The following is a 15,933-nucleotide window of genomic DNA, read 5'->3' as shown; positions in this document are numbered from 1 at the left end:
AATGCAATTTGGAGCGCCATAAAAGATTATGATGAGATGAGTCACATATGAGTGCTTAGTAGAAAGACATGGTAGAGCATAATGGTCCATTGAGAGTGAAGGACATGAGGATGATGTCCTGAAAATAACTTTCCATTCCCTTTCAATGGCTTTCCAAGGTTGTGTGACTATTTCAAAAGTACTCTTACAGAGTCTTGTGTGCAAACACCCTGTTATCCTCCTTAATAATGAACAAGCACGCAATGTCAAATGGATATTTATTTGTATTGTGCATTTCCAAAAGCTATTGCCTGGGAAGGAGATACCAATGTGAGTTATTCATTATCGTACACACGCTTTGCCCTTTCATCTCCTTGGTGATCTAAACAGCAGTGGACAACTTTCACTAAATTCAGAAGGTCTTTATTTAATAAGAGCAAAAATCCCTCCAAGGCCACCTGGGCTGTCCAGCCGAGGGGAAGAGGAGAGAGGATAGCTCTATGGTGGGTTAGCCTCTCTACCCTTAGGCATGGAGAAGGAGAGAGGATAGCTCTATTGTGTGCTCGCCTCTCTCTCTCTCTCTCTACCCCCAGGCTCATGGCTGCCTCCCTAACTGGAGCGCTGACACCTGTCCTTTCTTTGAGACAGAAGTGGTCTAACGTCAGTAGTATGAGAGAGAGAGAGAGAGAGAGAGAGAGAGAGAGAGAGAGAGAGAGAGAGAGAGAGAGAGAGAGAGAGAGAGAGAGAGAGAGAGAGAGAGAGAGAGAGACAGACAGAGAGAGAGTCCTATTCTACTTTTAAAAAGCTCTGCCTCTTTCGCCCCTTTTTCTTTCATTCTATAACTATTTATCCCTGCTATGAATAAGCACAGTGTGACGAGGTGTGAATGAAGGAGTCAGGCGCAGGAGGTAAAATACCGAAGTCCAGAGTTTATTCTGTTTACATAAATCAAACTCCAAAAGCGTCAAATGAAACTATTACAAGGGAAACCATCCACCTTGGCATAAACACAGTGAATAGTAGCTCAACCGAGCTACACACTCTCACAACAAACAATCACTCACAAAGACAAGGGGAACAGAGGGAACACTTATACACATACTAATTAGGGGAATGATCACCAGGTGTGTGTGATTGACAAGACATGACAAGTGGAGTGATGAGAATGGGATCGGCAGTAGCTAGTACTACGTTGACGACGAACGCCGAAGCCTGCCCGAACCAGGAGGAGGGCAGCCTTGGCGGAAGTCGTGACACACAGGGGCAGTTAAGCTGCAGTTTAGCTTCTCGGTGAAAGCAAGACCCAAATCTATTAAATGTAGCTTTTAGTGATACAAGCCCAGAATAGCAGGGTTGTTTTCCTCTCAGAGAGAATTAATACAACTCTTTTAACCCTGAAATATTAGTTTTTCAACTCTAAGCTTAAAACCCAGATATTTGTCTGTATAGCGGTATTTAGTTTAGTATAGTTCTATGATACAAAACATATAACTGAAACTTCTCTCAGTTTGAAAAGATTCTGATGGACTTAGCTGTTTGAGTAAATCAAACAGCTAAGTCATCTTATTGGCTTTGCGTACCATCTGCTAGCACTGTGAGTACCTGAGGAAAAGTGAATGATACAATTCATTAAATGAAAAAAGTAGATAAAGTAATCTTAAAAGTTGGTCAACCTCACAATTAAAAAGTGGCAGACAACATCACTAACTAATCCTTTGTAAAAAAGTAAAATAAAATAAAATAAATGCTTAGCTAGCTGACAAAAATCAACAGAATCTTCCCCCGTAGTTTGCACTGCAATGAGAGCGCACAACTCTTATCCTATCTTCATTGTCTTTCAGCTCCAGCTCCTCTGCCCTTCACCTCCCATCATGCATCTCTTCCTAAGCCCCCGGGCTGCCTCCTGACTGTGATCACCAACCTCACGACATCCGTCCCTGAGCCAGACCCTATCACGCATCATCACCCTACTCCCACCACACACACCACAGAGGAGCTGTGCTCTATTACTGTGTCCCCTGCATGCCATTCACCTCTTCCTAATTCACTGTTCTGTGGAGAGACAAACACACCAGAGGAGGCTGGTGGGAGGAGCTATAGGAGGACAGACTCATTGTAGTGGATAGAATATAATTAATGGAATACATTTACATTTTAGTCATTTAGCAGACGCTCTTATCCAGAGCGACTTACAGTTAGTGAATACATATTTTTTTATTTTTTTTATTTTTATACTGCCCCCCCCCTGGAAAACGAATAGAGTCAAACATGTTGTTTCCATATGTTTGACGTGTTTGATACCATTCCATTTGTTTCATTCTAGCCATTACAATGCCACTGCATAGATACAGCAAGGCGGGTTTGATTTGAGAATGGATAACATGTCACTAATCAAACTTAAGGCAAGGACACCAGCACTGTCTGCACAAGGGGGCAATCCAATTTAGGGGTAATAATTATTCAAACCATCCTTCATAACAGAACTGAAATAAATAATTACTTTCAAAAGAATTACATTTGCATTGTTGGCTGTTAAGAGCCTCTGGCTGTGATCACTCACTGCAACAAAACTCAATTAATAAAATTGCTCACTAATCCTGACAGATTGAATCCCAATGGATAATACACCTCCCGCCACTCCCCACCATGCAAAAAATATATTGAAACGCATTAATTTATTACTTACAATGAATACTTTATTATCTCGTTAATTAATTAATGACAGTATCTAGGCCTCTATAAAAAAAGTTTTCAAAATTGTAGAGAGTGCTGTTTGTTTGTCGATGATGCAGAAATGACTGCAATCATTATCCTTGTGGAAGATTCTAGAGGCTACTTCTGTCACAGATGATTTCACAGTAGCCTGTGAATGCAGCATTAGAGTGTGTGATTGCAGCAGTGGACACTGCAATAACTCCAGAGGTTTTTTGTGTAGCAGGTGGAGGCCAGGTGGGGTGGGGGAGGAGGTATGTGAGAGTGAGTGATGGTGTGTCGACACTCTGTGAGTGTTGGGTCACTGGCTCTGTCCCTCTGTCACTGAGCATTCCTCAGTGACAGAGCATTGCGTGACCTCTCTGCCAGCCCTGCAGCCAAAGCAGCCTTGCCTTGATGTGTTCAGACACAATACCTCCTCCTTCTCCACTACCTGCACCTGTTCTGTCAGATCCTCTCTCCGTACTGATTAGTGCACAGACATTAGAGAAGCATCCCCCATCTAAAGGTAATATGATGATGTCATGGAGGCTGAGAGTGAGACTGATGAGAGGACTAGGACGCTAGGAGTACCGTCAGCAGAGCCAGTGTCTCATATAAACATCACAGACCCTCAGGCCAAAGTACTCAGGAGAAGCCGTCGCTGTCCCCAGCCAGACCAAACAGTGGCCAGGGAGAGGGGCATAGTGCTTGGAATGGGATTTGGTCACAGGAACAATCACATTTTTACATGCTCCAGCACACACACACCCACACACACACAAAGCCCAAGCTTTCCTTTCCCCAGACTGACTGGAATCTCCAAGAATAATGTCAGAAAGAAAAGCAGGTCAGTCTCACAGCAGTGAGATGAGACTGAGGGGTCTGGTCAGCAGAGCAGTCAGACAAGATGCCTATACAACTATATACTATAAACTCCCATCTGTGTTCTGCAGCAGCTCAAACGCAGCCCAGGGTTGCGTCCGAAATGGTACATTGTTCCTTATATAGTGCACTACTTTTGACAAGGGCCCATAGCACTATATAGGGAAAAGGGTGCCATTTCGGACACAGACCTGGCATTTCTATCTCTTTTCCTTTGACAGCGTCCAGAGTCAGAAGAATCCCATCAAGATGGAACACAAAACACCACAGCTTATCTCAGTTTGTTTTTAGGGGCCAAATAGATTTCAGTGAACTGGTGTAGGGATGGGCAGTAGGGAGGGAAGTAGGATGTCTTATCAGTAGTGCTGTGAATGTACTTCAGCCAGAGGAACACACCTTGATAGATAAGGAACATACTGCTTTACCATCACCTTTATTGGTAGACAGTCCAGTACAGTGCAAAGGCCTAACGCTCTGGCCAAACAATACAATTTCTTAACAGTGTATTGTCAAACTACGATGTGCTTAAAGTATTGTATTTCACATTACATGGTACAAACAGTGACATATACAGACAAAAAGGTCCACTCACCTCTCCATTTCATATTCTTTCTGTCCATGTCTCACATTACATTTGCGTAATTTAGCAGACGCTCTTATCCAGAGCATACTTTAATTTAAAAAAAAAATCATACTGGCCCCCCGTGGGAAACGAACCCACAACCCTGGCGTTGCAAGCACCATGCTCTACCAACTGAGCTACACGGGGCCTTACATGCTTCATTATCTGAAGAGAAATGACAACAGCACTTTATTTTGTCTGTGTTTGTGAAAAATTGTAGAGAACTACTTGTTCTTCTCTTGAATGTAATGGCTGCTGTGGCTAAAGGCTAATCGTGCACATTTACTATTCACTGTTGTAATTCATCTACCGCAAACTGTGGGAGGTGAGGGCAGTTGTGGGAGTGTTTGATTCTGGATTGGAAAATGAGGTAAAATACCCTGCAAATTACATGCTATTGAGTCCATGATAAGTGTCATCGTCTACTCCAGTCCAAACAAATTTACTGTCTGACAGAAAGGAAAATTAAGCTTCAGGGAAAAGGGGGATTATTCACAATTGCAGGCGATTTGAACAGTTAAGAGCCACTCGTTCAAACTCATGGAGTAAGCATCTTAGTCAAGATAATAGGAGGCTATAATAGGAACTGTGGGTCAAGATAACACTTGGTATGCTGTGGCAGTGCAATGTGTACTGCTGTATTACTGGTATAGTTAGTTCTCAGTCATTTTACCTTCAAAATGGGAGAAATAAATGTGACTCTATATACTCTATTTGCCAGGGACTAGACAAAATGCTATAGGCCTATACCGTAGAGACTGTCAAGACCAATTCTATGTGTGCCACTCTAACTCAAGCCCTCAAGACATCATGAGGAACGAAGACAAACACAAATTACTGTTATATACTTGTAGTCTCAGTAGACACAAAATTCAATATCAGCTCAATTGTTTTGTTTAATTTGAAAGTTGGAAATGTTGTGTTGTCCCCTCTGACACAGTCTGCAGTCTAACACAGCTAAAAGGTAACAGTGTTTCAGTTGAACACGAACAAATAGAACACGTTTCACTGAATGCCTCAATGGGGTAGAAGAAAGAAACGCTAACCATGCACACATTTATTTATTTATTTATTTCACCATTATTTAACCAGGTAAGCCAGTTGTGAACAAGTTCTCATTTACAACTGCGACCTGGCCAAGATAAAGCAAAGCAGTGCGATAAAAACAACAACAACACAGAGTTACATATGGGATAAACACAACGTACAGTCAATAACACAATAGAAAATCTATATACAGTGTGTGCAAATGTAGTAAGTTATGGAGGTAAGGCAATAAATAGGCCATAGTGCAAAATAATTACAATTTAGTATTAACACTGGAGTGATAGATGTGCAAATAGAGATACTGGGCTGCAAATTAGCAAAATAAATAACAATATGGGGATGAGGTAGTTGGGTGGGCTTATTTCAGATGGGCTGTGTACAGGTGCAGTGATCGGTAAGGTGCTCTGACAACTGATGCTTAAAGTTAGTGAGGGAGATAAGAGTCTCCAGCTTCAGAGATTCTTGCAGTTCGTTCCAGTCATTAGCAGCAGAGAACTGGAAGGAATGGTGGCCAAAGGAAGTGTTGGCTTTGGGGATGACCAGTGAGATATACAGTGGGGAGAACAAGTATTTGATACACTGCCGATTTTGCAGGGTTTCCTACTTACAAAGCATGTAGTGGTCTGTAATTTTTATCATAGGTACACTTCAACTGTGAGAGACGGAATCTAAAACAAAAATCAAGAAAATCACATTGTATGATTTTTAAATAATTAATTTGCATTTTATTGCATGACATAAGTATTTGATCACCTACCAACCAGTAAGAATTCCGGTTCTCACAGACCTGTTAGTTTTTCTTTAAGAAGCCCTCCTGTTCTCCACTCATTACCTGTGTTAACTGCACCTGTTTGAACTCGTTACCTGTATAAAATACACCTGTCCACACACTCAATCAAACAGACTCCAACCTCTCCACAATGGCCAAGACCAGAGAGCTGTGTAAGGACATCAGGGATAAAATTGTAGACCTGCACAAGGCTGGGATGGGCTAAAGGACAATAGGCAAGCAGCTTGGTGAGAAGGCAACAACTGTTGGCACAATTATTAGAACATGGAAGAAGTTCAAGATGACGGTCAATCACCCTCGGTCTGGAACTCCATGCAAGATCTCACCTCGTGGGGCATCAATGATCATGAGGAAGGTGAGGGATCAGCCCAGAACTACACGGCAGGACCTGGTCAATGACCTGAAGAAAGCTGGGACCACAGTCTCAAAGAAAATCATTAGTAACACACTACGCCATCATGGATTAAAATCCTGCAGCGCACGCAAGGTCCCCCTGCTCAAGCCAGCGCATGTCCAGGCCCGTCTGAAGTTTGCCAATGACCATCTGGATGATCCAGAGGAGGAATGGGAGAAGGTCATGTGGTCTGATGAGACAAAAATTGAGCTTTTTGGTCTAAACTCCACTTGCCGTGTTTGGAGGAAGAAAAAGGATGAGTACAACCCCAAGAACACCATCCCAACCGTGAAGAATGGAGGTGGAAACATCATTCTTTGGGGATGCTTTTCTGCAAAGGGGACAGGACGACTGCACCGTATTGAGGGGAGGATGGATGGGGCCATGTATCGCGAGATCTTGGCCAACAACCTCCTTCCCTCAGTAAGAGCATTGAAGATGGGTCGTGGCTGGGTCTTCCAGCATGACAACGACCCGAAACACACAGCCAGGGCAACTAAGGAGTGGCTCCGTAAGAAGCATCTCAAGGTCCTGGAGTGGCCTAGCCAGTCTCCAGACCTGAACCCAATAGAAAATCTTTGGAGGGAGCTGAAAGTCCGTATTGCCCAGCGACAGCCCCGAAACCTGAAGGATCTGGAGAAGGTCTGTATGGAGGAGTGGGCCAAAATCCCTGCTGCAGTGTGTGCAAACCTGGTCAAGAACTACAGGAAACGTATGATCTCTGTAATTGCAAACAAAGGTTTCTGTACCAAATATTAAGTTCTGCTTTTCTGATGTATCAAATACTTATGTTATGCAATAAAATGCAAATTAATTACTTAAAAATCATACAATGTGATTTTCTGGATTTTTGTTTTAGATTCCGTCTCTCACAGTTGAAGTGTACCTATGATAAAAATTACAGACCTCTACATGCTTTGTAAGTAGGAAAACCTGCAAAATCGGCAGTGTATCAAATACTTGTTCTCCCCACTGTACCTGCTGGAGTGCATACTACGGGTGGGTGTTGCTATGGTGACCAATGAGCTAAGATAACAAATCTGCAGTCCACGTACTCAGGGTCATGCTTGGAAATCTAAAACATATGTTTCCTACTAGACATTTTCAGATTCTACCTCCCTGCTTCACTCCTTTTTCTTCCATTTAGTGCCTACTGAACACAACCTATCTGTGATATGGTACTATAATAATCTAGGGCAAGCGCTGCAATGATCTGGAAAGGGCCTGTTTTATTTGGCCGTCCGACACAGCCAGCCAGATCTCTCCATAGACTCAACAACACTGACGGACCAGCCTCTGGAGAAACTTTTGATTTTCAATTTGAGCCGGGGCCACGGAATGAGGACATCACATCATAGAGCTGGGAGTCAGGGAGGGACGTGACCCGAGGCGTCAAAGAGGCTCAGGTGCTGGAAACAGAAATTTAATGACGTCCCAGGAGGAAGACAGTGCTCAGGAAGGCTGACCCTGTCAAGTCCAACTGAAGCCAGTCACCTTGGCAGAGCAGGCAGAGCAGAGCAGCAAACTAGTACATGCAAATGTGTTTTCTTCCACCCGGTTCGCACTTTGACATTTTCATCCCAGGAAATAATTTGCCTCATTAAACAGTTATGCCAGTGAAGGAAAGAAGTTTATGATAATCTTAATTATGCACAACAAAGTTTGGCTGCCTTCAGGTGTCCAAAAGGATAAAAGACAGGGAAGATACAAAGAAAACTTTATTAAAAATAATAATGTTGACATGCGGCAGCACTCTTATCATTGAGCTGTAGTAGCTTCTTCTATGATGACAAATGACATCATCAGAGCGAGCAGTGAAATGGGAAAACAACAGTGAAGGACACCGCAGCCAAACATGTCACTGAATCCTCCTAGCTCCATCCATATTGACTTAGTGCAAGAGCTCCAAGTGCAAGTGGGACGACGTCACATCTGGCTCCTGTTATAATACACTACATCAAGTTTATACAGTGTCAGTATTCCCCAGCCCAGAGCCTTTAACGTCTTCCTGCACACCGCCCCTCTCATCAAGCAGGACCAAGGGTCAAACAGCTGCACAGCCCTCCTCTAGTGAGACTGATAAGACGGGGGAGGCCTTGGGACAGAGCGCACATCTTCCTCCCTCAGCTGGAGACAGAATACTGGGGCTCCAGAGTAAAACATCCTCCCTGTTGGCCAATAGATGGGACATCAGTGCATTGTGTTAGATTGTTCAATTAGCTCAGTTAAAATCAATTTAAACAGTGGTATCTTGGTTTCACCTGCATAAACTGCATGTTAGACACACTCTGAATGTCCAAATGCTGTATGGTATGTGCGTTTCCTTCTTTAAAAAAAACATATTGTCCTGTTACACAATGTTTTAACATTCATGACTACGAGTGTAATATACATTAATTCACATCGCATTCCAAGACTATAACAGTATAATTAATATTACAGTATAGGGGCAAGGAAGCTGATTAACTGCTTCCAGCTAGTTATATTTAGTTGTTTACCCAGAATGCCCAATAGCGTTTGTTCTCTGTGAAACTTCATGTTCAATTAAACAGACAGGCGGGTTTAGGCTAACTAAGTAATTAAGTGGAAATATTACACATTTCCAATATGGTTATTGAATTAAGTAAGATGCAACGAGAGAGACCAATAGGTATGATGTTAATTACTTAATATGACTGCATGAATTAGTGACACTGCCTTAGACCTGGCCTTTACCCATTGGCATGCTGCATTTTAACAAAGCTCTGTCAAGTTTTTAGTTTCAGATTTCCCCTGCTGGACTAAGTGCTAATTCTCTAGAGCAGTTTTCTTGCATGACCAGTTCTGTTGAAATCATACTAACTCAATAGCACCGAAAAGCTGAGGTATTTGTCTTTATAAGTCCTTTGTGATACTGGCACTTACGAAGACTGTCACGCCCTGGCTCTGGGGACTCTAGTATGTTGAGCCAGGGTGTGAGGTTTCATTTGTTTTTCGTTCTAGTTTAGTATTTCTATGTTGGCCAGTGTGGTTCTCAATCAGAGGCAACGTGTATCAGCTGTTGCTTGTTGTCTCTGATTGGGAACCATACTTAAGCAGCCAGTTTTCCCACAGTGTTTGTGGGATCTTGTTCCAATTAGGTTTGTGTTTAAACCGAGGACGTCACGTTATCGTTTGTTGTTTTGTTCGTGTGATTACTCATATAATAAAAATATGTTCACCTTCCACGCTGCGCCTTGGTCCTCTGTTCCCGACGATCGTGACAAAGACCAATGTCGGTTAATATACATCAACAGCTTTATTGCAGAAAAGGAGGCCACAAAGCAGATTCATCACCTCAGGCTGCTCAAGGTCGGGCAAACCTGGAGCAGCGATTGGCCTTGTCTGTCAAGGACACCCCTACACCTGATGGGGCAGTGGAAACATTTCCTGCAGTGCAGGGGGAATACATTTGGGGTATATCCAGAACGTATTAGGATGTGGAGACTGAATGTAATTTTTAAAAAAAACTATTTAACTTTAACTGGCTAAATATTTAATATTTTCCACTTTTTATTATTTTTAGAATATACTATGGGTATTGTATTCTGATAGAATTGAGATAAATAATGTAATATTCTTCAAGTATTTCATCCATTGTGGGAAATACTACAGTGCCTTGCAAAAGTATTCATCACCCTTGGCGTTTTTCCTATTTTGTTGCATTACAACCTGTAATTTAAATGGATTTTTATTGGGATTTCATGTAATGGACATACACAAAATGGTCCAAATTGGTGAAGTAAAAAAAAATATATATATATAAATAAAACTTATTTAAAAACATTATACAAAATTAATAACGGAAAAGTGGAGCAAAGGAGGGCATTAATCAGAGAGGCAACAAAGAGACCAAAGATAACCCTGAAGGAGCTGCAAAGCTCCACAGCGGAGATTGGCGTATCTGTCCGTACACTCCACAGAGCTAGGCTTTACGGAAGAGTGGCCAGAAAAAAGCCATTGCTTAAAGAAAAAAATAAGCAAACGCGTTTGGTGTTCGCCAAAAGGCATGTGGGAGACTCCCCAAACATATGGAAGAAGGTACTCTCGTCAGATGAGACTAAAATTGAGCTTTTTGGCCATCAAGGAAAACCCAACACCTCTCATCACCCCGAGAACACCATCCCAGGGACTGGGAAACTGGTCAGAATTGAAGGAATGATGGATGGCGCTAAATACAGCAAAATTCTTGAGGAAAACCTGTTTCAGTCTTCCAGAGATTTGAGACTGGGATGAAGGTTCACATTCCAGCAGGACAATGACCCTAAGCATACTGCTAAAGCAACACTCGAGTGGTTTAAGGGGAAACATTTAAATGTCTTGGAATGGCCTAGTCAAAGCCCAGACCACAAGCCAATTGAGAATCTGTGGTATGACTTAAAGATTGCTGTACACCAGCGGAACCCATCCAACTTGAAGGAGCTGGAGCAGTTTTGCCTTGAAGAATGGGAAAAAATCCCAGTGGCTAGATGTGCCAAGCTTATAGAGACATACCCCAAGAGACTTGCAGCTGTAATTGCTGAAAAAGGTGGCTCTACAAAGTATTGACTTTTGGGGGTGGTGGGGGGGAATACTTTCGCAAGCCACTGTACCTAGAGATTTCAACATCAAATTGCAATTCCCATTGCTCAAGAGGAGTCGTCAGGCTCAATTTGTATTTGTTATTTTGGAGCCAAGATTACAACCCAACTCAATATTTATTTGTCATCACGTTCTTAATTTATTTGCCAATAAAAAGCCAGCAAGTGCATTAATATTGCATTTCCTAGAAAAAAACCTCTTTCATATTTTAATTCACTGCCAGCAATTATTTTCTTTCTGTTACAGTATGTGACCATCAATCTGGATTAGTCAATTACTCTAAAGCTTCCAAAGGAACATTTCACTTCTGCTGCTTGACTGCCCTGCACTTCTCTGAGAAAACCTTTTAAGACAGGACTTTTAAATATGGATAATAGGAGAGAGTGTATGGAGGGTAGAGCTTTGAACCCCAACCATTCTAGGCACCTTTTTCTTAATGGGATCAGGGTTGGCCCGGCTTGACTGTTAGGAGGGACTGTATGAATCTTCCTCATCTTAGTGTTTGCTTTTTTTACTACGAGCCTGTGTAGAATGGGAGACAATACCATGATCATGCCATGTTGCATGGATATGGGATAGCTAAGCCTTTTAGGTCCACACTATAGTGCCTGGTGGTTGGTGTTCCTAGTAGTTGCAAGGTGGGAATTGATGCCTAAGAGCTGTAGCTATGTAGGCTACCTTTGTAGTATACAGTACTTTATGTTTACAGTCCTAGTATATAGAACCAATTTAATCTGTATAGAGTAGCATCAAGACGCTATGTTGGGTTCACATGTCTGTTTACATTGCTAGCGGGCTGTAAACTTTCATCTTTTGCATTTAGAACATATCCATAGGCTGAATGCTGTGCCTCAGAAGATCCTGGCATCCCATTTCCAAAATGCACAGATCACCGCTCTTCGAAAATTAGATGAGCCAGAATCTGGAGCTCCTTCTCCCCCTGTGGCAGGTATGTCTGTCTGTTCTGCAGGATTTTACCTCTTTATGGGCTTCACTGGAAATCCGGTTAGTGTATCGCAGGACCTCCAGCTCCATGTCAGTCTTAGTCAGCCGGCTGCAGGAAGAGAAGGAACAAGGAGTCAAGAGCCTCCTAGATCAATATGCCAAGTGTATATTTCTATATTATAAACCGGGTGGTTCGAGCCCTGAATGCTGATTGGCTAAAAGCCTCTTCTCTGTGTTCATTAGATTAGATCAACTGCTTAACGTTACCAAGCCAGGTGTAGATTACTATATTTTATCATGCACAAACACACATTATCTAGGTCTACAGTATAGCACCCAGCCAGAGGCAACAGTACCACCAAGAAAGCCAAAGCTGTGTGTGTGTGTGTGTGTGTGTGTGTGTGTGTGTGTGTGTGCGTGTGTGTGTGTTTATGTGGTGTATGTGTTAGAGTGGGGGGCTGTGATAGAAAAAGTGATACGAAAGCACATCTGTTCACAGCATTGGAAGTAAATCTATGTCGATGTTGAGGTGAGACTTCAATAAACAGGTGTATAATGAATTCAGCTAACACCCACATTACTCATCCTTTCCTCACTGCTGACAAACTCCCGCACGCACGCATGCGCACACACACATACATCTCTTCATATTAGAGATCCAGTCACCACCTCAGATGACTCAGTGTGAAACAGCCACAGTAGACTAATAAGATTTTACAAAAATAGTTCCACGTAAGAAAATAAGCAGTAACCAATGGTTACGGATAGATATTCTACAGAGCACGGTGACAGAACTATTCTAATGGGGTGTTAAATTTCATATCCTCAATTAACCCCTCAAACTAACACATATCATACTGGTAAATATGCATTACTTAAAAAAGGCCTGGTTACACAAAAACTCATGCCTAAAAATAGGATTTCTGTCATCCCCCCCTAGGAGACGTGCCTGAATGGTGATTTAGCTCATTTGAGAAAATGTCAGTTCATCAGGACGGTAAGGCCCTTGAACTCTCTTAGGTAATATCTTTGGTAATAAGCAAGGAGAGAAAGAAATGGAACATTTGCAGCAGAGAGGAGTGTAGCCATAATGAACCGACTTCCTATAGAGGTAAAGGTCTGAGCCTAATGCCAGGGGCAGCCAGGCAAGCACGAAGACCATTACAGCTGAGAAGGCTGGCTTAGGGCTCTGCCTGGGAGGCCAAAAACAGCCCAGGGAAAAGCACTGCTTCTGACAGCAGAAACACAATTACCTCAGGAGGCTGCATTGGCTGCTATCTCAGTGGTGGGTCTGAGAGTAAAGATGCTCTAGAATTAACACTATGTTTTTATTGACTTAAACTATAGTGGTTATAAAAAAGGTGACATTTAAATTTCATTTTGGTTCATTTTCTGTACAACAGAGAGACATTTTGGTAAAACTGCAGAATCAAAGCATTGCTTACAAAATAACATGTTTAAGAGGGAATGGGGAGAAAGTCTGACTCTTTAAATCAGAGCTTCAGTTTTGGGCCAACTAAATTCATAGAAAGAGCACCAACACAAATGACTGGAACACATTTTTACAGTTCAAGGGGATGGGTGCAATCAAGAGGCGTATGGACGGAGATCTTTCTACATTATATGGAATAAAATAATATGCACCAAATTAGATGCAGAAAGTCATTTGAAATGGCAGTGAGGCTTAAAGAGGAAAATTGAGAATGGAGATTTTTCAGAGCTTGACCATTAACTCTTCCTTTTAATTTGCCTGGCCTTTGATCATACACAACCTACTGTATCTAACACTCCATGAAAATAATCATGAAAGGGTGCTGGGCGCCTGCAGTTTCAAACTACTTTACTGATCAAATTTAGCCAAAAAAACTCAAAATGTCTCCAAAATACAGCTGCTCCTCCTGAGTGTATGGAATCTGGATGTCTGAGAGATGAAAGCTTTTCAATTTATCCCCAACAGTCCAGAAATAGGTCTTGAATTTCTTTCACAAATACTTTTTTCTACGAAAACTTTTTAAATAGTGGTGGCCAATATAAAAATAATCTATAACAGGATGGATGTGTTCTGATGGAAAATTACCTCCTGCAAAACATTATTATGTCAACTCAGTGAGAAAGGTAACATGTAAACTGAAAGAGAGTTGAATGATGCAGTTGCTCTGATATACTTTATTACATCAGAATACAGAACCTCCCACTCTTTCCAGAATTACACAGAGGGTCCAAAGAGATTAAACTTCTCTATGAAGTTTCAATTAACAAGGATTAATTATTGTTCATTTAATCTTTTATCAAAGCGGCGTTTCAGTATTTTATCAAAGCAATATTTTGATTTTACTTCGAGTTTCGAGTTTTATGCACCATTTTTTTATTCAATTTATATCACACAATCAGACCTTAATTGATTAATCAAAGATAATGAGCATGCCTGTCATTTCAGAAGTGTTTCATTCTTCAATTTGACAAAAAAAAATCCCATAGAATCTCATGAGAGTGAAAGTGCAGCAAACTGAAAAAAGTTGCAATTTACCATTCCACAATGACTGGATGCAGAAGTAAGTTGTTCACTTGGAATCTGAAATATCAGACGGAAGGTTGTGTTGTTGATCAAGGTACACAACCAAGATAGTACAATTAGAGATACCACAGAAATGCCTCTGAGGTATTTGAGACAAATTTCGAGATGTGCTCGCATAGCTCACTGTACATTATATAGATTATCTTAAGAATGTATAGCTTAAGGGTAAAAGTTTGAGTATTTAAAATTCTCTTGGATGTAGACATTAACACCAAAGGCATTTTAAATTAAAATGAGGCTTCTATCCAAACTTGCAGATATTATCACAACTGTGCTAACAGCATTAACAGTTGACTGAAGCGCCACACTTCTATTTGGCTTCCATTAATGAAGATGTCAAGAGTGTATTGGTTATGTTGTGGATAAAAGTGTGTGTGCATACACAGACAGAGGACATTTTGCAAATATGAAAAGAACAAAGACAAAAATTAAGGCCAACAGAACAGAAAAGAATGTTGCTGCCATGAATTAATAACTCACAAGCAAGGAGCAAGATCTTAATGTCAACCGAGTTAGTTCCAGAATTAGATGAATCACCAACCAATCTGTATGCAGGAGCATTCACTGCATGCCGGTAATAAAACTCTGCCGACCTCACTGAACAATTACACTAATGAATAATTGATGCCAATTAAACGTACTGGCTGATTACTTCAAAGGAGGCTTCGCGGCAGGTACTCCCACTATCTGTGTTTACATTTTAATCATTTAGCAGACGCTCTTATCCAGAGCGACTTACAGTTAGTGAGTGCATACATTATTTTTTATACTATTTTTCATACCCCCGTGAGAATCGAACCCACAACCCTGGCGTTGCAAACACCATGCTCTACCAACTGAGCTACATCCCTGCCGGCCATTCCCTCCCCTACCCTGGACGATGCTGGGCCAATTGTGCGCCACCCCAGCTACGACAGAGCCTGGATTCAAACCAGGATCTCTAGTGGCACAGCTAGCACTGCGATGCAGTGCCTTAGACCACTGCGCCACTCGGGAGAGTGTTCTGTCCTCGCTAGAAGAAACATGATATACTTATCAGGCCCACTTTCACGTCCCAATCTATTCCAGGAGTAGAACACTGTAATCGATTACTGTCTGTCTGGGCCTAAAAGGAAAATGAACTCATCCTAAATCATGACAACAAGCTTAGAGAGAAACGCCAATAGAATAACATTAATGCAGATTGTAGAGAATGAGTGTTTAAACAACAAAATATGGGCCTCACAAGCTGGACCTGCAGTTCATTAAGACAAAGCAATTTGTATGTTAATACTGAATGACACACAGTATATTGAAAAAGTGAACGTGTGCAGCATGTTGGTAAGAGAAACAGCATGATGACAGTTAACTCTGTGACCACTTCTGATCTAACAGACCAACATTGCATAAATCCACAGCATCTATGT

Source organism: Coregonus clupeaformis, unplaced genomic scaffold (assembly GCF_020615455.1).
Source record: "Coregonus clupeaformis isolate EN_2021a unplaced genomic scaffold, ASM2061545v1 scaf0529, whole genome shotgun sequence".
Classification (NCBI taxonomy): domain Eukaryota; kingdom Metazoa; phylum Chordata; class Actinopteri; order Salmoniformes; family Salmonidae; genus Coregonus; species Coregonus clupeaformis.
The sequence above is the reverse complement of the archived record's forward strand: the minus strand, read 5'-3'. Positions refer to the sequence as shown.